This window comes from Balaenoptera ricei, chromosome 12, assembly GCF_028023285.1.
Source record: "Balaenoptera ricei isolate mBalRic1 chromosome 12, mBalRic1.hap2, whole genome shotgun sequence".
Classification (NCBI taxonomy): Eukaryota; Metazoa; Chordata; class Mammalia; order Artiodactyla; family Balaenopteridae; genus Balaenoptera; species Balaenoptera ricei.
In genome coordinates this window covers 60494446-60520844 of record NC_082650.1, presented here as the reverse complement: position 1 = coordinate 60520844, position 26399 = coordinate 60494446, and the positions used below count along the sequence as shown (strand labels likewise).

General features: G+C 38.2%; 1 long non-coding RNA gene across 3 annotated transcripts in view; it reads left to right on the top strand.

Annotated features, from left to right (window-relative positions):
- Positions 1-26399, top strand: part of LOC132376356 (uncharacterized) — a 1138994-nt gene that overhangs the window by 1092087 nt on the left and 20508 nt on the right. For all 3 annotated transcript variants that reach the window (XR_009506280.1, XR_009506281.1, XR_009506279.1), the window contains one exon: positions 10921-11006. This is a non-coding gene — a long non-coding RNA (uncharacterized LOC132376356). The remainder of the gene's footprint in view (positions 1-10920; positions 11007-26399) is intronic.

The following is a 26399-nucleotide window of genomic DNA, read 5'->3' as shown; positions in this document are numbered from 1 at the left end:
CAAGGGAAGATTATGTATGTGTTATAGCCTTCTTTCTCAGAATAAACATGTAAAATACATTTTGGCTGTTGCTATGATTCTTAGTCTCATTTTAATCACTATTTTCTTGTTTTAATCATATTTCATAGTACCTTTTGAATATTTTGTCAAGCTTGCTTGAATTCTGAATAGACAAATGGAATTCCCAGTATTAACTACTCTATTTATTGTCTCTTGAATTTATTTGTAGCAAGTGAATTTTTTTTTTTTCCCCAGTAGAATTTACACTTCTATCTGGCTTAACTTCAGCAAGATAGAGAATAGTTTAGCTGTAATATCACTCACTAATGCACCAATTTGACCATGATTAAACCCTTCTACACATATGTTTGAAGTACTTACTATATGCCAGGCACTGTTTTAGGTACAGAGGATAAAATCATGAACAAAATAGAAAAAAAAACTTCTGTCTTTAATGGAGGTGATACTCTATTTATTTGATAAATCTGGTCAAATTATAATTCCTAAACATATAAGCAAGAGGATAACATAATACAGGAAGGGACAATAGGGGGTCCATTAATAAGATCACTGGATTACAAGTTAGGAACATGGAACTAGAGACCAATTCAACTATTCCCTAGCTTTGGGATCTTATCCAAATCATTGGATTCCATTTTCTTACTCTTAAAATGAGTTGGTCTTTTCCAATGCTAAGATTATTAGATTGTCTATATCATGGAGAAATAATCCCCTCCTCCTGCTCCTCAATGAGATGAGGATGGGGGGAGGGGAAGAGAGAGCGCAATTATTTTGAGAGGGAGAGAGAGAGAATGATTTAGTATATCAAGATCAAGAATATCCCTCCCTTTTGGCTGGAAACTTTTACCAGAAAATTTCAGAGTTTTTAAAGCATGACGACAATGAAAAATTATCACTTTTTTTAGAGAAATTTTCTTTTTCTTTGTTTTGTACTTGAAAAGTAAGCTCACGGCAGTTAGCAAATGATTCTGGTGCTTGGTTTTCTGGATGTAGACAGTATTGGCGCTTTGTCATAGGAAGGAGGGCAGAGCTGACTGGTTCATAAGGTTCCCAGTGGTCCGAATAGCAGAAAAATCTGTCAGAGTCATGATGAGCAAGTTGTTGGCTGAATTCAGCAACACACGAGTCTAAAAACCAATCATCTGTGCCCTCACCAGTAACTGCTACTTGACTGCAATAAGAATCACTACAGCTTTACATGCTACCAAAAATGATAATAATGATGTTTCCCAGCCTTAATAGGGAGGAAAGTTTTATTTTTAGGGCATTTCATAAAATCCTCCAAACTGAAAAAAATCTAAGTGAAAGTATTAAATATTACATATAAGAATTAGAAGTATATCAAAGTTTTGCCTAATACACGATGCAGAGAATGGAAGTTGTAATTTGTATTAAACATTGCAGATACTTTAGACATTAGAGAGTATTTTAGTTTAGTCTCAAACAAATAGCTTAGGTAATATTTAAAATAAGATTAAAATATTTTTCTAGTTGTTACTGGAATTTAACTTTTTCTCCCTTTCCCTATTTGAGAAGTTCCTGATGGCTGTTGATGGAGCTTTCTGGTTTATAACTTTCCTGAAGACCAAAAGAACTGGATTCACACACCAGCATACCTAGCATTTTGCAATGAGTGGTAGAATCAAGATAGAGCAATGTGAACACACATCACCAGCTGACAAACGGACGCTTTGTTTTGTTTTGTTTTGTTTTTGTTATTATCGACTATCTCCCCACTGTAATGTATACTTGGTGAGAGCAAGGGATTTTGTCTGCTTCGCCCTGCCCCCACCTCGACTCTGCTATATCCCCAGGGCCCAGAACAGCAACTGACCCATAGTAGGTGCTCAATAAACATTTATTGGCTGAATTAATACGTTTATTACTTCCTGAAGCATGAATAAAACCACTAAGCTTCTGTAAATCAGTTCCCAAATCCAATGAGTTCTAATGCTAACTTTCTCAAGGTGTCATTTGCTACTTTCTTCTTGAAGTGTGACATCCCTGCTGGTTTGAAATAACCAAATTAGTTTTGTTGATGTTCTGCCTCAGAATATTTGTTAGAACCCTGTTTGGCATAACAACAAATACAGTTCAGTTTTAAAGTTTCAGTTCCTAGTACAATCAATACACTTCCCTCAGGCTAATGGTTAGTTTTTAACCTATTCCATAAAGAAATGTGTAGGATCTAAAATAGTAAATTTGAACAAACAATTTCTCTTTGAGGTTGGATATTATAATAATACTTTATATATGATTATTTGTGAAGTATGATTTTTGGTATATGGTTTTTGTCAATGTGTATTTTTTGTCATTTACCAGAATTTATTTATATAACTATTTAAACCTGAAAATAGTTTTCAAAAATTAGTTGGCTCACAGATTTTATTATTGTTATTTTATTATTGTAAAATGAAATTTTACATTTGGGCAAAACAGTGTATCATTAGAAGACTTCACAGTTATGTAACTACTCACAGCAGAATCCTTAGGATTTTAAGCATAAAAACTGGGTATTCATACATGGCAAACTAACAAAAGCTGTTTAAAAACATGACATTTTTGAAGTTATCACTCAAAAATTTCTTACAAATGCATATGGAAATTCAAATGTGAGTGCCTAATAATAATGCTAGCCAGACTGCAAACGATAATTGAAAATTAATGAATTTTTAATTTGTCACTTCTGAGCATCTTCCTTATACTGGCTGTTTCATCAAAAAAGTATTGGTTGTTGATGGCATTCCCATGGTTAGAATCCCATGGTGATTCCATATCTCACTTGCTTTTTTTTTTTTAACATCTTTATTGGAGTATAATTGCTTTACAATGGTGTGTTAGTTTCTGCTTTAAAACAAAGTGAATCAGCTATACATATATGTATATCCCCATATCTCCTCCCTCTTGCGTCTCCCTCCCACCCTCCTTATCCCACCCCTCTAGGAGGTCACAAAGCACTGAGCTGATCTCCCTGTGCTATGTGGCTACTTCCCACTAGCTGCATCTGTCTTTGGGTTGGCCAACAAAAGAAAAACACTATAATGCTATAATATTAAATATTATATCACATATGTTGACAGTAATGTCATCATGTCATTAGTTTCTTACCCAGATGAAGACGATCATAGTAATTTAGTTCCTATCAGAACACTGAGAAAAATACTGTTTTGTATCAGTTGGTGAACATCTTACTTGCTAACGCCATTATTTATCATAAAAACATTAATAATTGTGTGTCTTACTTATACTGCTCTGGCTTTCCCGATGGCTGTACGGTTTTTGCCCATCCAGCTGGCTCAGAGTGACCTCTTCTGTCTTCAGCGTTTCTCTGCTTAGAACTTTCTGAGGGATGGAAGTCTCCCAGTGTGTATCCCTTGGTTCCTCATAGTTATCCAGGGCTAAAGGTGCATATAAAACCATAATGTGGGTTTTGTTAACGGAATAACCAGACCAATTGCTAAATTTCACATTGCAGCAATTTTTAAACAGTTATTTCTAACTAATAACTGCAATCTTAGGATGCAGTAACTCTCAAAAGTTTTCACAAAGCTGTCTTAGTGGCGAAGGAAACAAAATGTGTAATCTTGGGATCTGGGAACCAGTCAAAATGAAATACTCCATTTTATCTGAAACATATGTGAATGTCTGAATTCTCCACCCATAATATATATCCTTGTTTTAATATGAAATACTTTCTCCCAAGACTATCAACAAAATTGATGCTCCTGGGAGAAGGTCTATCTTTTTCCATTAGCGTTTTCTGTTTCCAACCACCTAACCAGGAAGTCATCAGAGAGAAATCTAAGCCCACTCAGGAAAACTCAGAGGTGGACAAAACAGGAAAAGTTGTCTTTGCCTGAGCTTCAGGCTTCGCCAATTATCTTTTCCATGAAAAGGAAGAATCCAGACAATCTCTCTGGAACCCCACTATTTTCTCTATATCTAGTTTGTGGCTAGTCTCAGTCTCTTCCTGTGCACAAATCTGTAAAATGTCTATAAAAAATGACAAGTGTCCTAGGGCTGTTCACCCTATGTTACAGAAATTCAGAGCTTCAGATGTTTTGATCCTCTTCATTTCTCAGCCCCTATACAATGGATGTCACTAATGTCACCTTTCAGTAAGGCAGCCATGGCCAACAGAAGGCCTGGAAATGCCAATTGTAATTAACTTTCTTTTCAAGTATGTTTGACAGTTTCATGCTGAGAAGTGCTTCTTACCTTTTGAACTTTCAGATTGCTTGGCTGAGCAAAATGTGTATCATTTTCTTTTAAAATTACCTCACAAAGAGCTATGTACGATGATATTCTTGCACACGTAAGCCGTTTATAAGGGATTTAGATTTTTAAGCAGATTATCCTTGTTCCAAATGAGAGACCTTGCTTTTGTCTGAAGCATGGGCCATGTTCAGGTGCATGGCAGAGCCCCAGGACAAGGACACTCATATTTTCATAAATGTCAGAGACGACGTTTTCGCATGGGTCTATCATCCCAGCTGCTCTAGAAGGCAATACTCCTGAGACCTGTGAAAGCCAGAACCATGCTCTTTGGAAGTAACTAAAGATAAGGAAAAAAATGCTCCTTGAGTCCAGTTTCCTACAGTATGGTTATTCATCATTTTAAAAATGACATCAAAAATCAATAAAAATGGAAGAACTCTAAAAATGCATCTTTTCCTAATTGAGAGGCTTAACCTGACTTCTGCAGTAAGTATAATATACCTTACTGTGACCTACTTAAAAAATGTAAAAAGTCACTTTATGGCTGCTTGTTTCAGACTTTTATTTGGCCTTCCTACTTTTTTTTTCATAGCAGGGGTACTCGTGTAAAGAAAGAAAAAAAAGTATAGATCCTTACCAGCATTTTGATCAAGGAGAAAGTTTTCATACTTCAATAGTGCACGTAATGGAATTGGTCAGATTTGAAGCATGGGAGCACATTTTATCTTGGATCTTTAATTTTTAACAGTTCAGTTGACAGAAATTTAACTAAAATTTTGGTTATGTGACCAGTAAGCAGACTCCCCCAAATAACATTTGCCTTAATTTTACTGTAGATTGTCAGAAAGGGTGTAAAATAAGTTGATTTTTATTAGTCTTTTGGTTAATTAAAAGTTCAAAAACCAGTCCTGTAAGATTGTTTTCACCCCCCCCCCAAGGATACAAATATGTCAGTTACTCATAATTTTCACATAGATTGAAAGCCCTGAGAATTACTGGGTAAAAATATACACAAAAGAGAAAATTTTCAATTATCTTCCGTAGCTATCAAGGCAATAACAGAGGTAGGTCATCAAGGTTCACACTGTCCTAGAAGATGGCAATATGACTTTTTTTCTGAAAAATAAAAATAGGAATAAACACTACATTCTCTATTCCCTCAAAGTAAAACAAGACAACAACAACAACTCTAAACTATAGTGTTAACAATTTTAATGTAATTTTGAAATTATAAAAGCCTTTTGGTTCAAACTCCAGGGAAAAATGTGGTTCAGCTTCCTGTAAATACAGGAATATTTGGTATTCTATTGAGTTCACTCTTTTTAAAATTTTTGTATAAGTTTCAGGTATACAGCATTATAACTATACATCTGTATACACTACAAAGTGATCACTAGCACAAGTCTAGTTGCCATCCTTCACGCCTACAGTTGACCCTCTTCAGCCTTTTGCCCACCTCCCTATTCCCTTCCCCTCTTGTAACCACTAATATATTCTCTGTATCTGTGAGTTTGATTTTGTTTTATTTTGTTTGTTCATTTGTTTTGTTTTTATAGATTTATACTCATACCATATGAGTAAAATCATGTGGTATTTGTCTTTCTCTGTCTGACATATTTCACTTGGCATAATACCTTCAAAGTCCATCCATGTTGTTGAAAATGACAGGATTTCATTATTTTTTATGGTTGAGTAGAATTCCATTGCATATATACACCACATCTTCTTTATCCATTCATCCAATGATGGACATTTAAGTTTTCCCATATGTTGGCTATTGTAAATAATGCTGCAATGAACATTCTTTTTGAATTAGTGTTTTTTTGTTCTTTGGAGAAATACCCAGAAGTAGAATAGCTGAGTCATTCTATTCTGAATTTTTCGAGGAACATCCATACTGTATTCCATAGTGTCTGTACCAACTTACAGTCCCACCAACAGTGTACAAATGTTCCCTTTCCTCCACATCCTCTCCAACATTTGTTATTTCTTACTTTTTGATAATAGCCATTCCGACAGGTGTGAGGTGATATCTCATTGTGACTTTGATTTGTCTTTCTGTAATAATCAGTGATGTTGAACATCTTTTTATGTGCCTGTTGGCCATCTGTATGTCTTCTTGGAAAAATGTTTATTCAGATCCTCTGCCCATTTTTTATTTGAGTTGTCTGGTTTTTTGTTGTTAAGTTGCATGAGTTTTAAAAAATATTTTGCATATTCGCTTTGATCAAATATATGATTTGCAAATATCTTCTCCTATTCAGAGGTTGCCTTTTTGTTTTGATGACCGTTTCCTTTGCTGTGCAGAAGGTTTTTGGTTTGATGCAGTCCCATTTGTTTATTTTTGCTTTTGTTTCCCTTGCCCTTGGAGTCAGAGCCACAAAAACATCACTAAGATTAATGTCAGTGAAGTTACCATCTATGTTTTCTTCTAGGAATTTTATGATTTCAGATTTCACATTTAAATCTTAATGCATTTTGAGTTAATTTTTATGTATGGTGTAAGATGGTGGTCAAGTTTCTTTCTTTTGCATGTAGCTGTCCAGTTTTCCCAACACTGTTTAGAGACTGTCTTTTCTCTACTGTATGTTTTTTGCTCCTTCATCATAAATTAATTGTCTATATATGTGTAGTTTTATTCCTGGGTTTTCTATTCTGTTCCACTGACCAGGGTGTCTGTTTTTTGTGCCAGTACCATATAATTTTGATTACTATAGCTTTGAAGTATAGTTTAAGATCAGGGCATGTGTGATACCTCCAGCTTTGTTCTTTCTCAAGATTATGTTGGTTATTCAGGATCATTTGTTGTTCCACACAAATTTTAGAATTGTTTGTTCTAGTTCTGTGAAATATGCCATTGGAATTCTGACAGGGACTGCATTCAATCTGTAAGTTGCTTTGGGTAGTATGGATATTTTAACAATATTAATTCTTCCAACCCATGAACATGGAATATCTTTCCATTTATTTGTGTCTTTTCAATTTCTTCCGTCAGAGTCTTGATTCGTAGATGTTCAACCATCCTTGTATCCCACTTGATCATAATGTATGAGCTTTTTAATGTTGTATTCAATTTGCTAATATTTTTGAGATTTTTGCATCTATGTTCATACAGGATACTGATCTGTAATTTTCTTTTTCTGTGCCAACCCCCTAGAAACTGATTGAATATGAGATTGGTTGAAAATATGATGGGATAAACAACAGTCAAAAACTATTTTACAGGCAGAATAAATGAACTGGATTAGGAAGAAATGTACACATCTAAAGTAACCATGCCTATGAACTTTCGTGTGTGCATACCTTATTATTTTTGAGAATAAGATTTATAGAATTGCCATATATATATAGATTTTGACAACTTTTAGCTCAACTTAAATACACAGTTGAAGCAGTCTATTATAGTTTTATTTTTAACAATGAGGACTATTTTTCACATCTTGATAAAATAAAAATGCCTCACCCATCCTTCCTGCATTGCTACCCTTGGCACACACAATTGTTACATTAAATGTCACATGTAAATCAATAGGGATTGGCATAAAAACAAATTTAAAAGATCACTGTTTTTCAATATTTGTTACTCCAAGTACATAAGGTTAAATGTTGAACTTGGTGGAATAAATAAGTGAATATACTCATATCTTGTAACCAATTTTTTACTCACCAAATATATCAGCCAAGATGGAAATATTCATTTATTTGAGTAGATGTGTCAACTCTATTTTCTTAGAAGAAAGAGGAGGAGGAAGAGGAGGAGGAGAACTCAGAGTAACTTATAAACAGATATCGCTACTTATAAAATAACTACAGAGCTAAAAAATACAAGGTGCAAAGCCAGATGGCCCAAATGTTAAATGTCACTCCATTCTAAGTTCAGCAAAAATTTAGTGTACACCTATATGTGAAAAACATCATGTACAGTAGATATCAATGATCAATTTCTTTTAGCATCTGGGCTGCACAGTCAGCCTTCTGTATCCATGTGTCCTGCATCTGCAGATTCAACTAATTGTGTATTGAAAGTATATTTTTTAATTCCAGAAACTTCCAAAAAGCAAAACTTGAATTTGCCGCACACCAGAGGCTAGTTACCTAGCATTTCCATTGTATTTATAATTATTTACATAGCATTTACTTTGTATTAAGTATTATAAGTAATCTAGAGATGATTTAAAGTATATAGGAGGATATGTGTAGTTTATATGCAAATTCTACACCATTTTATATAAAAGACTTGAACATCCGTGGATTTGGGTATCTGCAGGGGTCCTAGAATCAATCTGCTGTTGATACCAAGGGATGACTATAATTCATTTAAAAATAAAAAGTCATCCTTATCATTTTTAAGGAAAAGATGTTTTATATTCCATCCTTTTTCTTTTCTTTTTTCTTTATGCCTCAGCCTTCAGGAAGCTTATAGCTTAGAGCTCACAGCTAAACTCCTTAGCTAGAGTTTTGGAAAGTGCACCACCCTTAATTACATGACTCTTGGAGTTTTATCCTTATTTTTAAGGTTCTCTTATGTTGTTTATTTTTTGTAATCCTCACTTGTTTTTAATTAGAGGAAATTTTGAATACAGAGTCTTGTCTTTGCCTCTCACTCAGCAATTACTTAGTACCTAGAATCAAACTCCTATAACCCAGTTGGAGTCTCCAAAGCTGTCTTTGACTACACATACTTTTTCTCACACACATTAATTCTTAGACTATCCTTTAAAAGTTGACCCAAGTTTTCTCATGCCAAAAAGAGTGAGAAGAAGAAAAAAGCATACATGAAAGCAGAGAGCAGAATCTGATTAACGTCCTTAAAGAAAGCCCCTGAATACAGTATTCTCGAATGTGACATGGAGAAGGAAATTATATTTCTGAAAAGAGCCCAACCGGGGACCCTAGAAGCCATGTAAGACGAAAATTAAAATAGGTTACTAGGTGTTTGAACTGGGGATGCCATTTAGAGTCTTGCCCCAGCTCCCCACTTGTGTGACTTCAAATCCTCAGAGGAGGAAACACCATGAGACTTCTCTTCCCATCAGGCCCCCTATTAAGATAGAGAAGCCTGTTTTTATGGGGTCCCCATGATTAGAGAAGGAATGGAAGTAGGACAAGCCCAGGTCACTCTTCTAAGCCCTGATTTAATATTAATTTATTTAATCTTCTTAACACCCTGTGAGACAGGAACTAAGCCAAATCTTTTGGTTCTTCCTCCATAGAACTTTCTGAACCTTCCCCCTTCATCTCTCATGTGTCTCACGTTAGCAAACTGCTTCAGATGCCCAGAAGCTCCCAGTATGGCATAACCAGTAGTCATGTCCTTGCCACTTTACCTGCTACAAAGAATCATGTTCCAAAGTCACCTTTTTCTTTATGTTTCCATACCTTTTCAAAACTCTCCCTAAATCCTATCCAGAAAAGTTACGTTTAATCCAAATAAATTCCTCCACTGCCAACTTTTAGGCAGTCTTAAAAAGTATCACCAATGCTTTTAGACATAAGGGTCCTGCTAGAGAAGTGGTGAAGTAAGTTAACTGAGGCCCCTGGATTACAGAGAACTAATCCCAGAAATATCAGCTCCTACTGCCACTCCGGTCTCTCCTCGAGCAAAGCCCAGCACTATTCTTTTGTTTCTCTGAGTATCGGACTATGATCCATGAAATCATCTTGGACTCTACAAAACCATCTCTACACCTGCCCTACATGGGTTTAGAAAAAAGTTGTCCAGGAGAAATATTATGCAAGCCACAAATGCAAACTCTGCAGGTCATTTAAAAGTTTCCAGTAGTCACATTTTTAAAGTAAAAAGACGGGTGTATTAGGTTGCTAGGGCTGCCATAACAAAATACCACAGATTATGTGGCTTAAACAACAGAAATTTATTTTCTCATAGTCTGGAGGCTGGAAATGTAAGGCCGAAGTGTGAGCGGGGTTGGTTTCTCCTGAGTTCTCTCTCCTTGGCTTGCAGACAGCTGCTTTCTCACTCTGGCCTTTTCTCTGTGCATATGCATTCTTTTTCATGCTAAATCTTCAAAATCAGGTGTGTATTTGAAACTTACACTACTTCTTAGTTCTAAATGGCCGCTTTTCAAATACTCCGTAGCCACATGCCTCTGTAGCTCCCAGACTGGACAACACAAGTATAGCAGGACCATAGTGTTATTCCATCTGACCTCTCTTTCAGCTGCCACCTAAAGCTCATCCCTGTTTGTTCAGGCCTCAGAGTTTTTTGCCCAGGTAAAATGACTTTAGTTACAATCTACAGTCAAAAGTTAGAGTGGATTTTCCCAGTGTACCTATCAATTCTTCATGCTCATCCTAACGTCAGTCCACTATGTCTCCTGCTTTTCTTGACTAAACTATTCCATTTTGCTACGAGGTGACCCAATACTTTTTATCTGAGTAGAGGCACCCTTAAGAGTTGTACATTAAATTGTGAGCATTGGAAAGATCGCAGAGCTATAGACCAAAGTGATAAAACAGAGTTCTCTACAAAGCCATGTTTACGGCTGCCATCCTAGTGAGCTGGCCCTCCAAGGCAACTTAGGGCCTATTACCAGGTCCTATTGATGACTGATATACTAAAGCCAGACTGCCACTTTGCTTGCCTGCAGATATGTAACACTGACTATTTTTACATGTAATATTTGTTATGAGATATTTAAAAAGTTGCACTTTTTCTTGTAGGATGTGGCATGCATCTAGAGACTTTGTGGAGAGGAATCGGAGATGAAATCTGATAACTTTGTACAACAGGAATTCCATCAGAAAAGGTAGGAAGCGAGGACCGCTTAAAAAACGATTTCAATGTTCTGAGCAAAGGGAATGAAAATGTCAACCACGCTGAAAGGGAAGGTGATGACTCTGTGATTAATTAGATGTAGGGAAGAAAGATAAGAGAAAAGTCAAGATGATTTCATGATTTTAAAAGAAACTGATTATGCACAATTCACAAGGTATTTTTTAATGTTTGCGTCAAGATGCCCTAAGCAATCCAACTCCTTCAAATAACACCTCTGTATACATAATTCCCAAATCCACCTTTTTCTACCAAAACCTTCTGAGCTCCCCTGCCACACTTCTAGCTGCCTGGTAGACAATACTTCTAGGAATTTTCATCATAAATTAAAAATCTACTTGTAAAAACTAGAATGGATCTCCTCCCTCTTACAACAAACCTGAATTTCTTCCTGGCATCTCCATTTTTCTTGATATATATCCTCCATTCTATCACCTAGTGCTGGGACCTCAAGGTGTGTTTCACTCTGAACTTTCCATTCCAAATTCTAGCAATTCTTTTCTTCTTTCCAATTTTTCTTGACTTCGTATTTTATTTTCCTTCTCACTGATGCCACCCTAATTTTTTCTTGGTTACTTTGTTCCAGGCTACTAGCCTCTAACTAGTGCTGTTGTCCACCCTTTCCCCAATTTATGCTACATAAAGCTGCCATGTAACCTTTCTAAATCAGAGCTATGAATCCACTGACTCTCCTCAATAACCGTAAATCTCTCTCCTCTGTCTGCTTCATATATAGACTTCTTATTTCTTATTTGGCTTTTGAGGTCAGGTCTAACCTGATTCCCAGTGCTCCTGAAATCCTTATCCTGTATTATCCTGTTCTACAAACTATAGCTTATCTGGATCAGTGCTATTATCTTTAAAAATTCACTAAATTTTCCCAGTCTTGAACTTTTTCTCACATAGTACCCACTGCCTGAAATGAATGACATCATCTTTGTCATCTACTCAAGTTTCAGCTCAAACGCCTTCACCATGAGGCCTTTCAGAATCAAACAGCTAGACTTTTTTTTTGGAACCTCTATTATATGCTCTATTATATGCTAGAAACCAGTGAACTGAAAATGAATGAACCAAGATCCCTAACTGAAGAACCTCAAAATTTCTTAGTGGAAACAAGTGCATAATCATCCACAACTATTTATTACTTACACAGTGATTTACTGAGCACCCATAATATGCCAAGGGCATCGTTCTAGGCTCTGGGGATAACAGTAAACAAGACAGACAAGGTGCCTACCCTCAAAGAACCTACATTCTAGTTGTGGCGGGGAGACAGTAAACACTCAAAATGAGTCAACAAGAAGATAACTGAGAGCCATACGTTTTATGCTGATAATTATGATAGAGTGATGGGATGGAGAATGACCGCGTGACTAATTTGGGTGGAAAAGATAGTGATCGGATACATGAATGACAAGAAGGCAGCCATGTAACTTTTGGATGAATAAATGAATGAACAAGTGTAAATTTAAATATTAAAAGTATGATAGTAATATCACTGAAAGAATCAGAACAGTGAAGAGAGAAAGCCAGTCTGGGCAAAGAGAGGTACAGAAAGACATCGGTTCAGAAGTAAAGGTACAGTGTTTAATAGGAAATGATCAATGGTTATATTAAATTCTATTCTAGGATAACAGGGAAGTATAGAAATTTACCACTATCTTTCTCAGGCTTATGACTTGGTAATTTTTGGTAGAGTTATGTCTCATTAGAATAATCAGTCACATGTTACTATAAATATTAATAAAGTTCTTAATACTAATAATAACAGCAACTCCTCTACTCTACACATGGTGAATGGGTGCTCTATGGACATCTCATTTAATCCTAACCCAGTTCTGTGAGGTAGCTGTTTGTATCACCATTTTACAGATGAGTAAGAGACCTGAGCCACAGAAAGCTTGAGTACTTTCCTGTGGCCACACAGCATAAAGTTGAAGAACTGCGATTCCAGCTCATTTTTTGATAGTTGTTGACTTTATCAACTTTTAACAGCATGCTGTGCTCTCCTTCTAATTCTATATACTTCTTTTTATTATTCAAGGTTATTTATAAATTCATTATTTTTTAAAATAGATGCTTGTGAAACTGAATCCCTTCACAGAGTTTCTTAAATTTAAGTTCTCCTCGATTCCATTTTTAATTGTACGTGTTTGAACTCCATAAGCAATGTACATATGTTGATTACATCCATAAACTCACTCTACAGCTTTATTTCTATGAGAGATCAACATTTATCACTTTGGTTAGTGGCATCTATTATATTATAATGGATTCACATTTCTCCTGTCCACACCCAATATAGTCCAGAGTCCTAGAAAAAGATGAGTGGAAGGTAACTTCTGTTAGTGACACCAGAGCAATGAAAACCCTTCTCTCAAATGTACAGATACTATGTCCAAAAGCAAAAGTAACCCTAAAATAATTGATTCCTTTTTAACAAACAATAGAGACTTCTAAGCATTATTTTTGCCTACATTTCCCTGGGTCATTTTAATCAGATTTGAAAATGGACCTCTATTCTATAATAAGCCCTTATTTGGAGAAAATTGGGAATCTTGGTACTTAGGAGGGAATGAGACCTATTACTGTATCTCATAATGCTAATCAACAATGTAGGAGAGGAAAATAATAACGTAGTGAACATACTAACTACATAGAGTGAGCAGGAAGCTGAAGAGGTTTATTGCTTTCAAATGTCGACCCTATTTATAATGAACATTCAGAAAAACAGGACCAAATTCCCTTCGCAAGCACCTGTGGCAAAACTGTCCCCTCTTGTTTTTCAAAATAAGGAGATTTTTAAATGAGGCATTAGGTCTTACTGGGAATCAAATGATTGAGACAAATGTGTGGAGTGGGCCTTGAAAGGCTTCCTGGGAAGGAGTGTCCTTAAACCCTCATGGATAAGACTCAACTCCATTTCAAATATCAGGAGTAAAGGCGATTGGCAACCCTTCTCTCAGATACTTAGCCAATCTTGCCCTCTTTATTAGGGCAAGCTTTGAGGGAGAGATTGGGAGCATCCCTGGGCTGGTGGAAACCTTGTCAGATACTTTCATTGGCGCCCTTTTTCATTTCCCCCACATTAGGTTCAGTCTCCTAACGACTGGAGGGACAAGGCGTTTGGGTTCTGATACCACTTGCTGAGCTTGATTGCTCTGCAGTGTCACTGCAGTTAGACTGGTATGCATTTCCTGATCAAGGAGGAATTCTGATGCTTTACACCATAATTTGTATAATTAATCTTGTGAGCTTTCTTGAAATCGCATTTTTGTAGTCGTTGCTGTTGTTAATAAATGCCACAGCGCTATCAAGCCACATTTAGTACCAAGAGGGAATCACAATACACATGAAAGTGGAAATGCAGACCTAGCTCCACCAAAGATGTCACTAATGAATGATGGGCAAAATGCTGCCATCTTTTGGTTATTGACAAGAGTGAATGGGGGTGGAGAAGTGGGAGTGGAGAATAGAGTTTGTTATTTTAAATGCAGATTCTCCAGGTTGCCAAGACCTTATAAAAATAGCTCACAGAAATGTCCTTTAGAATTTCCAGGTTCTTCCTCTTTTGCTCACAGCAGTTTCCGGTTTCCATTGCTTTGCAGATTATGCAACAAAGGGTTTATTCCTCTAGCTGCAAGGACTTTGCTGTGGAGTCCAGCAAATAGAAGTGGATACAATAATACAACAGAGGGCCTGTTAGCTCTAGTAAAGAACAAGTGGAATCAGGTTGATGTAAACAGTCACTTCACCATGACTGTGGTTCACTCTTCCTGCCTCAGAAATACTTGAGAGCACCTTGCATTATGTTGCATTGAAATCGCGTTTCCCAGGGTAATGAATTATGTACCATTTGTACTCCAGCCTCTTTTGAGTATTCTGCTCTAAATGTTTGCATCAGTGCCAGAGAGTGTAAGGTGATCTCATTAGGGCAAGAGAGGTGGAACATATATTAGTAGACACAATATAATCCTCCAATAGTTTCATGTCAATCTACAATTAAAATGCAACTACATATACCACTTCTTGGGACAACGACAGAGCTACAATTTCATCACATAGTCCAAAGGGAAAAATGATCCCCAAGAGCTGATGTGGCCTAACAACATCTCGTCGCAAGGCCAGCACTCCTCACGAATATAGCTGCTATGAGGTAGGAAGTGACAGAAGTCCTCTCAGGTGGAGGGAGCCCTGCCACCACATACATCTGCTGAGTCGATTAGACCTTTCATTTTCCTTCAGTGGTTAGTTCTGAGCTTCCAACCATGTGTATCTTGCATTTTCGGAGACTGTCACGGTGGGCATTTCCCAATTGAATGTTCTCTACTTGGGAGTCACTTTTGAAACATTTACTCATTTATGGGCTGTCTCATTTCTTAAAGAATTCCAAGGAGCTTGAAAATAGTTTTCCCTTTTCTTGGGTGAAACGGGACTGAGCTGCCAGGACGTGGTGTAGGCAAGCTGCCTTCTTGATTTAACATTAAGCTCTGCCTCTACGACATGATCTGATTATCTGTGGATACGTGCTATTAAATGCATGCAGTTATAAGTTTTTAAACTTCAAATATACAAACTGGGTTGTATACTGTTCTGTAAGAGTAGGTGCCTGTAAGACAACAGTTTTAACTGTTTTAAGTACACCCTCCGAAAAGATAGGTATAGTGTTCAGCCTAAACATCTGTAATCTGGAAGCAAGAAGAGATGGTGTTTTATTTTTGACCTATAGACTCCCTGTAATATGCATATACGTATGTATATGTGTGTGCATAAAATTATATATGAGTGTGTGTGTATATATACATAGCTGGGGGGGGAGGTTTTTAAATGATGGCAATGAAAGCAGCTTAGTAAGTAAGCTGTCATTGTGAAGTGAACGTATGTTTTGATAACACCACCAAAGAAATTCCTTCTTTGAATGTGTGTGTTTGTCTTGGGTGACATTAGAGCAAATGTGTGAGAATGCTTGTTTCTGTACCTTTCTGCTCCTCAAAATGTTGTCTTGAACCAGTGTTATTGGCACCAACGAAAGAGCAAGAATTTTATAAGCATTTTAAACACCTTCTTTTTGAGCCTTTCAGTCAAATGGTAAACTGAACACAACACGTTGCAAAAATAAAAATCCCACACAAAATCAAAAGGAGATATTTAAGATAAATATACCTGAATAAGAGTAAATCTCAATCAAAAAGTCATGTGCCAAGGTGAGCTCATTTCAGGGCAGCCTCTTTTCTCCCCTTCCTACATCTAATTCCATGCATCTGTTCACTCATTTGCCCCCCTCTTTACTATGATATGGTTCCTTTAGGTTGCTTGGCAACCATTATAATGCTGCTGCACATGCTTGCTAGATAATAAATCCTATCTTGCTTTATTTTTCTCCTTCTTTAAAACAAGGAATTACAAAACAAGATATTTTCCTTCTTTTCTAATGGACAAAAAAACATCTGTGGGAATTTCAAAAGCACATAAAATGCCTGCAAGGATGCAGATAAGTAATCACAATTCTTGACAAAGTATAACTGATCATTGCCTAATGGCTCTACATACAGTTATTATTTGTAATGGCCTCCTTTTTAAAATATGTGTACATTAATGCACATATGTCGATATATGTTTGTGTGGAACTATAAAGAGAAAGGGAGAGAAAGGAAAGAAAGTGACAGCTGCTATGTCCCAAACAAAGAAAATCAAGGAAGTTCCTGGAAATAATCTTGTTTTATGTATTTTTTTAAACAGTGGATGCAATAGTTAGGAGACTGGACCTGGACTAAATCCATCTACTTTTTTCTATAAGGAATCAGACAAAGCTTATGGCCTTCCCCTTCCCCTCCTTGGCAAATCCGAGTGTCCTGCTGCTTTCATTTGTTTTTGATCTGCCTCATTAAAAGACTATTGATGGCTTTAACTATTGTCCTTGTTTAGGTGCTGATTTACAAGCACTAATATCTGACTGTGCGAGATTAATGGGAGTCCAGGCAGTTTACGATTATCCTGAGGTCCCTGACCACACATGGAGGGGTTTGGGTAGGGGTCATGCACTCCTATGAAAAACTCCAAAGCAGGCTTAAACCTGGGAACGTTTTAATAGGATTGAATCTGTAATAGGATTTGGCAGCTTGGCAGAAACTGGATGGTGCGGCTTGTTTGGGGTTTCTCTCTTTTCTCTTTATTTATTTATTTTTAATGGTAGAGTCATTATTATCTTGGAATAAAAGGGTGATATTTTATGTTGAAGTCCAAATATTGTTACTGTGGTTTAAAGGAGTCCTTAAAAAAAAAAAAAAGCTATGCAATATAGGACATTAAAAGAAAAAAGAAAAGAATGCTGGGCATGAAATGCTGTTTCCATTATGTAGTAAATTAGAAGGTTAAAAAAAAAAAGATGGGGAGAGAACAAAATTTCTGTTGTGAATGGCTGTGTATTTTTAGCTAAAAATGCTTTAAGGAGTCTAAAAGTCACTGGAAACGTAAGGCTCTTTACAAAAGGGGATATTTCTCCCAGGCAGGTGTAGCACTGCCCTTCCTGGCACCACGTTCTGCTAGAGAGCACGGCGCCCAGAAGCTGAATTCTCCCTTAGTCAAACAACAAGGGCACCCTGACAGCAGCAGTGTGGTGCATTTGATTTTTGAATAATACTGCAAACACCAATAAAACTCAAAATAAAGGTACCACACTTTTGATAATATCCCAAATGGAATTCTATCAATATTTTAGTTCCCATTTAAAATCTGGCACAGGGGACTGTGTGCTTTGTCAACACTATCTTCTATGTCAATTCACTTGATTATAGTGTCTAAATTTGAGAAGAGTGGTGGTAAAATTATTTAACCTCTTGGACTCTGGTCATTGGAACATTATGAGGAGACTATCACTTAAAGATGCCCTCATTAATTTTGGTGGCCCAGAAATGGAAAGGCAAGATATACAGCCCTGGCCTAGAGGGTCATACAAGTGCCCTTTTACAGGACCTAACCTGTAAATCTCAAAACACAAAAGAAGTTACGGTGGCTCTAAGACCTCATAAAAAGGTAATAGGAAAATAAATTACAGATTTTGTTTTGGATGGCTTTAAAAGTCTAGTTGGAGCAGAACTTTTAGGAAATCTAAACTTTAACTAAAAATCCAGAATGTATTTATGACTTCAAAGAAATTCACTTTCACACCCAAATACGTAGCTCAGCCAAGTCATTCTACTGCATTATTTGCTGTCATTTTGCTTCAGAAAGTCTCACATTTTCCAAGTAGAACTATAGAGATGAAATGAATGAATTATTTCAAACAGTGTTCTTTCACAGAATCATTTCATTCTTTGTTTACTGTCATTCCCAAAAACTATTTTTCAAGCTTTATATTTTGTTATCATTGGTCCTTCAGCCCAAGATCTGAGGGATTATTATTATTGTTGTTATTATCATTATCACTATTATTATTGCTTTCTAAGTACTTAATACATCCTTCCTATCATAGCCACATCTGTAAATACTATAAAATTAAGCATTCATTATAGTTGTGACCATTTTCTCATTATATGGAAGGAAGTTATCCAAGTCTCCTTCTCATGAATGAAGCAATTTAGAGCAATGATTTTAGGGTCTATACAACATGGACGTTATTGGAACCACAGGAGTGTTGATAAACAATGCCAGGAGGTCTCTTGGACACAATGCTTTGACCACTGGCCAGGGCTGAGATGAACCCAGCACCCTCTAAGGACAAATCCACAGGAAAGCCAACAACCCTATAAATGTTCTGGATTCATATCAATTAGAGCTTTAAAAAGACTCCATTCCTAATGTTCTCCAAAAACTTTCCCAAATGCACATCCAATTTCATTATCATGATCACCACTTTTTACTATTTAAGACCACATTCTAACAATATTCTTCATTATTCACATCCCCAAAAGGAAGAAAAATCTACTTAATCCAATAACCTGGTATTTTCTTCTCTAAATCCAAACTGCGTTAAACACAACTTGACAACTGCTTACCCATTACCATAAAGCAATATGCTCAAAGGAATCATGATCCTCTGTTTTGCAGACCAAGAAACTGATGATGAGTTCTGAAGTGGCTTAACAAGGGCCAGTAAAATAATGTCTTACCTAAGAATTCTCCCTGAGTTCAGCTCAGAACTGATTCAAACTTTTTAACTTTAAAATGCCTTAGAAATGAGTTATGAAGCTATGGTCCTACTCCCCAGATGCTAATATACTAATCAATTAGTTCAACACTGTCATGAGCTTTAAAAAATAATTTGGCAACACTTATCCTGAACCCTATAAACTAATTGATTAACATCATTGCCATAAAGATACAAAGGTTTTGACACTAAAAGACAAAAATTTCATTTTACTAAAGTGTCTGATCCTGATTTTCAGAAATACTAATTGAAACTAAAAAAAACCCTTGATAATTTGCAGAATCTTTCCTAATTTAGAAGACAAATCTGATGCAAAGATGATACACAGCATACATGTGTACAAAGAGAAAGACAAGGAAAGAAAAATGATGATAGTTGTTCAATTATTACATTTATGCAGCTAAAATTACAACATTATGCGTAATCATCTTATTTGTAAAGTCTCAGAAGAGCGAAACTAAATACCCATGAAGCAACTTAATTTTCCATGTTTCTTCAATAATATCCTTTCATGACAGTTCACTGGGTCCAACGCGTCAAGCACCGCCATAGGAGAGACGGCAATTTCCATTTGATCAGATTTATTTCAAAGAGGAACACCCAGCGTATCGCTTTGGGAGACAGGACTGTTTTTGTTTTTTGGGATTTTTTTTTTTTTTTTTTGGTTTTGGTTTTGGTTTTGTTTTGGTAAAGCTATATCATTACACTTTACCTTCTAATTTTTAAATGCAAATTGTACTTTAGAACCGTGATCAGAATTATCTCTGTTTATGTTTAATTGGGGTGTTCATGACTGCATGGAATAAATGTAAACATTCATCAGCACATGCAGAAACTGCTCATGGCTATCGTGTCAGCTGTGCCTATTCTTTTCCTGATCCCAGGAGTAAGTGAATCTTGGCGGAAATGGAGAATAAAGCTAGGAAATGAGCCCAATTCAAAAGTGATGTTACATCAGTAATATATGTGCACACCCTTCTCCCAAAAAAAATCCATCTAATTTAGAAGAGAAAGTCTGGCTGATAGTTGATTTCACTTAAAATGTCCATTCTTTGGCTCACCAAAGCATCTCCTCCAGGCAGGAAAGGAGAACAGCGAACAATGCTTCTCACAATAGCAGACCAAACCACTATTCCAGAGTCTCTCCAAGAGCCAGATGTCCTATGCAGGGGTTCTGGGAAGGAGTTGGTGATTCCTTGGTCAAATATGTTTGATGAAGTACTTGACCAAACAAAAATTCACCCCATTTCGTTATTACTGGTCTAGAGCCTTTAATATGCTAAGGCACATTTCAAATGTTCCAGAGAGTGACAGCATACCCAGATTTGCCACACCTACTGGAACCTCTTTTCACAGAACATGGTATGACAATGGTTGCTTTGCTTTCCCTTCTCAGGGAGGTTGTAAGCTGGTCAGAGAACTCCAGTGGGAGGTTGGGGGCTGCAGTTTCCACGCCGCCTGGCCTGGGCACACCGTGACCCAGCAGGCATTACTCACTGTCTGCTGCAGGGCTGTGCTAAGGCCCTCTGGAAACCGGGATTTGAAAGGAAGAGTGCAATGTCCAGAAAAGAAGAAGTAGGTAAAGCATTAGAAACTGGGTCTCTGAAATGTCCTCAAGCCTTTCATCCCTCTTTGCTTCCCCTGTGGTCTTGCTTGAGAGCCGTCAAATTGCTGGGAGGAAACAACACAGCTTAACCAGCTTCCTCATCTCCCTGGCTAAGAGAATTTGAAGAACATTTTAGGGACTTCCCTGGTGGCACAGTGGTTAAGAATCCGCCTGCCAATGCAGGGGACACGGGTTCGAGCCCTGGTCTGGGAAGATCCCACATGCCATGGAGCAGCTAAGCCCGTGAGCCACAACTACTGAGCCTGTGCTCTAGAGCCTGTGCTCCGCAACAAGAGAAGCCACCGCAATGAGAAGCCCGCAAACCGCAACGAAGAATAGCCCCCACTCGCCACAACTAGAGAAAGCCCGCGCGCAGCAACGAAGACCCAACACAGCCAAAAAATAATTAAAATTAAAAAAAAAAAAAAAGAACCTTTTAATGGCTGGTGATGAAGTGGGCAAAGCATACCACAGATGCCACCATCGTGCAGACCCCAACAGGGACAGATGTGGTGTATGGGGCAAAAGATGGTTCTGTCTGTAGCCTTTGAGGAAATGCCTGCAATCCTTAGATAGAAGCTAGATAAGGATGATACTACTACTACGAATAGTGGCCATTTCTGAGGACTTACTATGGGCTGGGCACCCTGCTAAGGACTTCATATACATTGTTTCATTTAACCCTCACAACAGCGACCCTAAGAAATAAAATCCCCATTTTGTAGATGAGGAAATTAAGGTTTAGAGACGATCACAGAAGTCAGCCAGCCAGTGAATAGTGGAATCAGCATTTGACAGAGATCTTTCTGACTCTATGTCTGTGGAATTAACTGTTTCACCTAAGCCTGGGCCAGCGCCTTATGCCTCACTCAACTAAGGTACAGCACAAACGAGGCACCTGCAAAAAAAGCCTTGTCATCGCCCAATTCCTTCTGCATGGAATTACCCAGAATAAATCCCACTGGACGGAATAAGTTAGTGTATACTTTGATTTTAATTAATAAGGATAAAGCAATTTTGAAGCACCTTTTCTTTTAAATAAATTGTAGCCTTTTGTTATAAGTTTATCAGGGAAAGAAGAAAAGATGGAGAAATGAAATGTACAGCGGTCAAAAAATTGCATATAAATATTAATTAATAAATGGCTATTGAAGGAAGTAATTTAAAATGCAATCAGTTTCTAAATTATTGAGATTGTTACTTAGAATAGGATGTCAGATGAAATGTACATCATTGCCACAATACAACATGACCACACCAGGGATAACCCATCCTAAACAGTGAACCTCTGAAATCTCTTACTTCCATGCTTGGGCAAATTTGCATAAAATATCACCAATAGTCCCACATCCTCTTGCACTGTGCAGTGGCCTGAAAAACTGCCCAGCACCTTATTCAATGACCAGCATCAGTCTGGGCATGATTGTCCATCGTTATATAGGTCATTATGGATGAGTCGCAGGCCATCAATCAGATGGCTTCATAGTTCCCATACATTCCTGAGGTCACCATTCTAGAGGGGCAATGAGTTCAGAAAGCGTGCTCCGAAGGCTTTTTTGCTTCTAATGTTTATTAACCAAATGTAAAACTGGATAACTAGAAACATAAGAGGGTTAAGTGGGCATGCTTGTTCCAACTTAAATAATTATGGTAAATTTGTGGGTTGAACAAGATATCCTACAAAGGAGATTCCAAATTTTATTTTGATTATTTGAATGTGTCCTTCCGCCTAAGATATCCGTTCACTTAAAGGAATTCTCCTTAATGATTGTAAGAAGATAAATCTGACCTCACTATATTGTTTTATGCTGTGTGTATTTATGTACGTGATAGATGAGGAAAGATAAAAATGTCTGGGTCCCAGGTGTGTAGCCTAAGGAAAAAGTGCCTCTAGGCCCAGGAAAGGGCCTGTGATCCATTTACAGGGCATCAGGACTGCTGCAGAGTGGCTTTCTGGGACTTCTCCAAGTTGGAGAATTATACCTCACTATCTTATCTAGGAGACAGGAGACTCCAAAACACAGGGAGGTGGTCTCAGTTTCCTTCTACTGTCTCCAAGCTGAGAGACCCAGATCAAACTCTCCTGGACTCATTCAAATCCAAAGCCCGTTGCTGGAAACTTTCCTCCCGCTGGCACTTCCAGCAGCCTCCATCACTTTCACTCCCACCCGAGTCCCTTGGGCCTCAGCTCTTTGATACAGAGGGCTTTGATAAAAGACCCAGATATATGTTCCCATTCTCTCTCATTTCCATTCCCAAAATGTGACTCGTCCCAGAGATTTTCACCAGTCTGGTGGCTGAGGTTGGGGTCCTGAGATCATAGCAGGCTTGTGGATGTCTAAAGGACCAATCCAGTCATGTGACATATAAATTGTTTACTTTCCAAATCACAGTTGCTGCAGGCCATGAGAAAACTTGTCAAGCCCGCGGGGTGCAGTGAGACAATGGAGGTTGGCTCTGATACTGTAATGCTTGCCTTTGTGTTGCACTAATTGCTTGGCCCCAGTGCTTATTTGGCTCAGCAGTTGGAGAAGGGGCCTTGCTTTTGCTCTCTGGTGTTTGTGTCATCTTAGATAAACTTGCAAGACTCCCTTGTCTTAAAAGGATGCACCTCAGTAGCAAATGTTTCACGTGGTTACTTCAGTATAAGAAGCCCTGATTTAAAATGCAATCAGTTTCTAAATTATTGAGATTGTTATTTAGAACAGGATGTCAATGATATGTACAGCATTGCCACAATACAACATGACCGCACCAGGTATAACCCAACCTAAACAGCGAACCTCTGAAATCTCTTATTTCTGAAATCTCATACTGAGCCAGAGTTCAAGGTTTTAAATGATCAGTATGATTGCCTGTAATGAAATCGTTGTTCAAGCAACAAAATAAGACAAAGTAGCTTAGCATCATAGACAAGATTTCAGTCATTCTTGACTTTTAGGACTACGGTACGAAATAGATTAATTACATAAGCAACATATTTGTCTCCAATAACATGCAGAATATCCCACTGCCCTCCTTTTAACCACTAGTCAGGTAGTATCTGTGTAACGAAAAGATCGTGAACTTTATTTCTAACAGCTACTTGCAAAATTCGACCTCATGACTTCCCTGTGTTCACACAGAGTAAAGAAGGGGGCCTGGCAAGTGTCAGGACTCGATCTGGATAATGGGCCTCGATCCAATAAACTGTGTTCAACGATTGCTTCAGCCAAGTGGCAGGGCTCTTGCCAGACACGTTAAGCTCTTCCTTACAGCCCTACAGGGACAGCGCTGACTTCTTCATTAATACCACAAGGTTAGCAGTAGTGATTCAGTTACCTATAAAAATACACTCGATTGACAAGGATTATTTACAGAGAAGGAAGATTTAAACATGTGGACTGGGAAACTGGGAACTTGTCAAAAAAGTGAAAATAGGCAGCTACACTATAAAATCAGGGCAACCTTTCTCTTGCCTAGAGGGCATTCTAACTTAGGGACACACTGGAGTTTGCAGAAGTGGCTGTTGGCACCCAAACACACAAAATCGAGAGTTCTCTGAAATACACCTCCCAAATAATAATTGCCATATATGTTTTAAATCACTTGAGAGTTTACAGATTGCTCTTCTATTTGTTTTCATGTCAAGTTATAAGGGCAAAAAGGATGACAGAAGATAAAGATAACTTGGCCTTACTAGGTATCAGGTCTAGACTAGTCACTTACCTAGCAGGGTTTTTCAGTAGGAGAGACAGGGAGTTCCATCTTTTAGTTTCTAATATAACAAAAACTTGCCCACTTCCCAAATAGATCGTGTTGGAAGATGACTTCATGACAACATTCCAGGTGACACTGCAACCACTGTATTAGTTTCCTAATACTGCATAACAAATTACCACAAACTTAGCAGCTTAAAATAACACCCATTGGGGGCTTCCCTGGTAGCACAGTGGTTGAGAATCTGCCTGCCAATGCAGGGAACATGGGTTCGAGCCCTGGTCTGGGAAGATCCTACATGCCGCGGAGCAACTAGGCCCGTGAGCCACAACTACTGAGCCTGCACGTCTGGAGCCTGTGCTCCACAACAAGAGAGGCCATGATAGTGAGAGGCCCGTGCACTGCGATGAAAAGTGGCCCCCGCTTGCCACAACTGGAGAAGGCCCTTGCACAGAAACGAAGATCCATCGCAGCCATAAATAAATAAATAAATAAATAAATAAAAATTAAAAAAAAAAAAAATAACACCCATTTATTTACTCACTGTCTCTGTATGTCAAAGTCTGGACATGGTATGACTGTGTTCTCAGCTCAGAGTCTCACTAAGGCTAAAATCAAGGCATCAGCCAAAATCATCTGATGCGTACCGTCTTCCAGACTCATGTGGTTGTGGCAGAATTTGATTCCTTGTGGTTGTAGGACTGAGGTCCCTGTTTTCTTTCTTGCTGTCTACCAGGGGTCAGTCTCAGCTCACAGAGGAAACCCCCATCTCCTGTCACATGGCCCCTCTATCTTCAAAGCCAGACACAAAGGACTTGCCTTGGGGTGCAGTGGTTAAGAATCTGCCTGCCAATGCAGGGGACACAGGTTCAAGCCCTGGTCCAGGAAGATCCCACATGCTGCGGAGCAACTAAGCCCGCATGCCACAACTAGTGAGCCTGCACTCTAGAGCCTGTGAGCCACAACTACTGAAGCCTGCATGCTCCAGGGCCTGCGTGCCACAACCACTAAGCCCGTGTGCTGCAACTACTGAAGCCCGAGTGCCTAGAGCCTGTGCTCTGCAACAAGAGAAGCCACCATAATGAGAAGCCCACGCACCACAATGAAGAGTAGTCCCCGCTTGCCACAACTAGAGAAAGCCCACGTGCAGCAACAAAGACCCAATGCAGCCATAAAAAAAAAAAAAAAAAAAGCCAGAAACAAAGAATCTATGTGACATGGAATCCTTCTCACATTTTGAATCTCTTTTTTTTTTTCAGGAAAAGCTCTGTCCCTTTTAGGGACTTGCCTGATTAGGTCGGGCCCACCCAGGGTAATCTCCTTTTCTTAAAGTCAGCTACTTTGATACCTTAATTACATCTGAAAAATCCCTTCACCCCTAGAACAGCGTCTGACTGAAAAACTGGGAGAAGATGCGTATATACCATGCGGCAGGGAATCTTAGGGGCCATTTTAGAATTCTGTCTACCATGAGTGTATGAAAGAATAAGAGCCTTGGGATGAAATCTGAACATGACAGTCACGGTCAGGTAAATCTTCAAGGACTCTGCTCCAGTTAAAGATATGGAAGTTCCCCTTTGGGGTTCAGGAGGAGTGATGGCAGCTGCTGGGACCATACAGTTCCAGTATCTCCTACAATGACAACAAACTCCCCTCTGATAAGAACGAATATGTGATACAGAGTCTGGGCTGCTCATTCCAGAGGAAAGAGAAACTTAAAAATCAAAGGACAAAAGGAGTTGTTTCAGCCCCTTTTTTTGATGCTCTGAAAGAAGTAGTCAAACTCCCCTCTCCCTAGGCACAAACACAGCCAGTCTGGACCTTCTCTTGAAGCTTGCCCAGATCTGACTGGAACAGAAGGCAGGTAGACAGTGACCTGCTATCACTCACAGCTGGCTGCTTATACTCCCAAG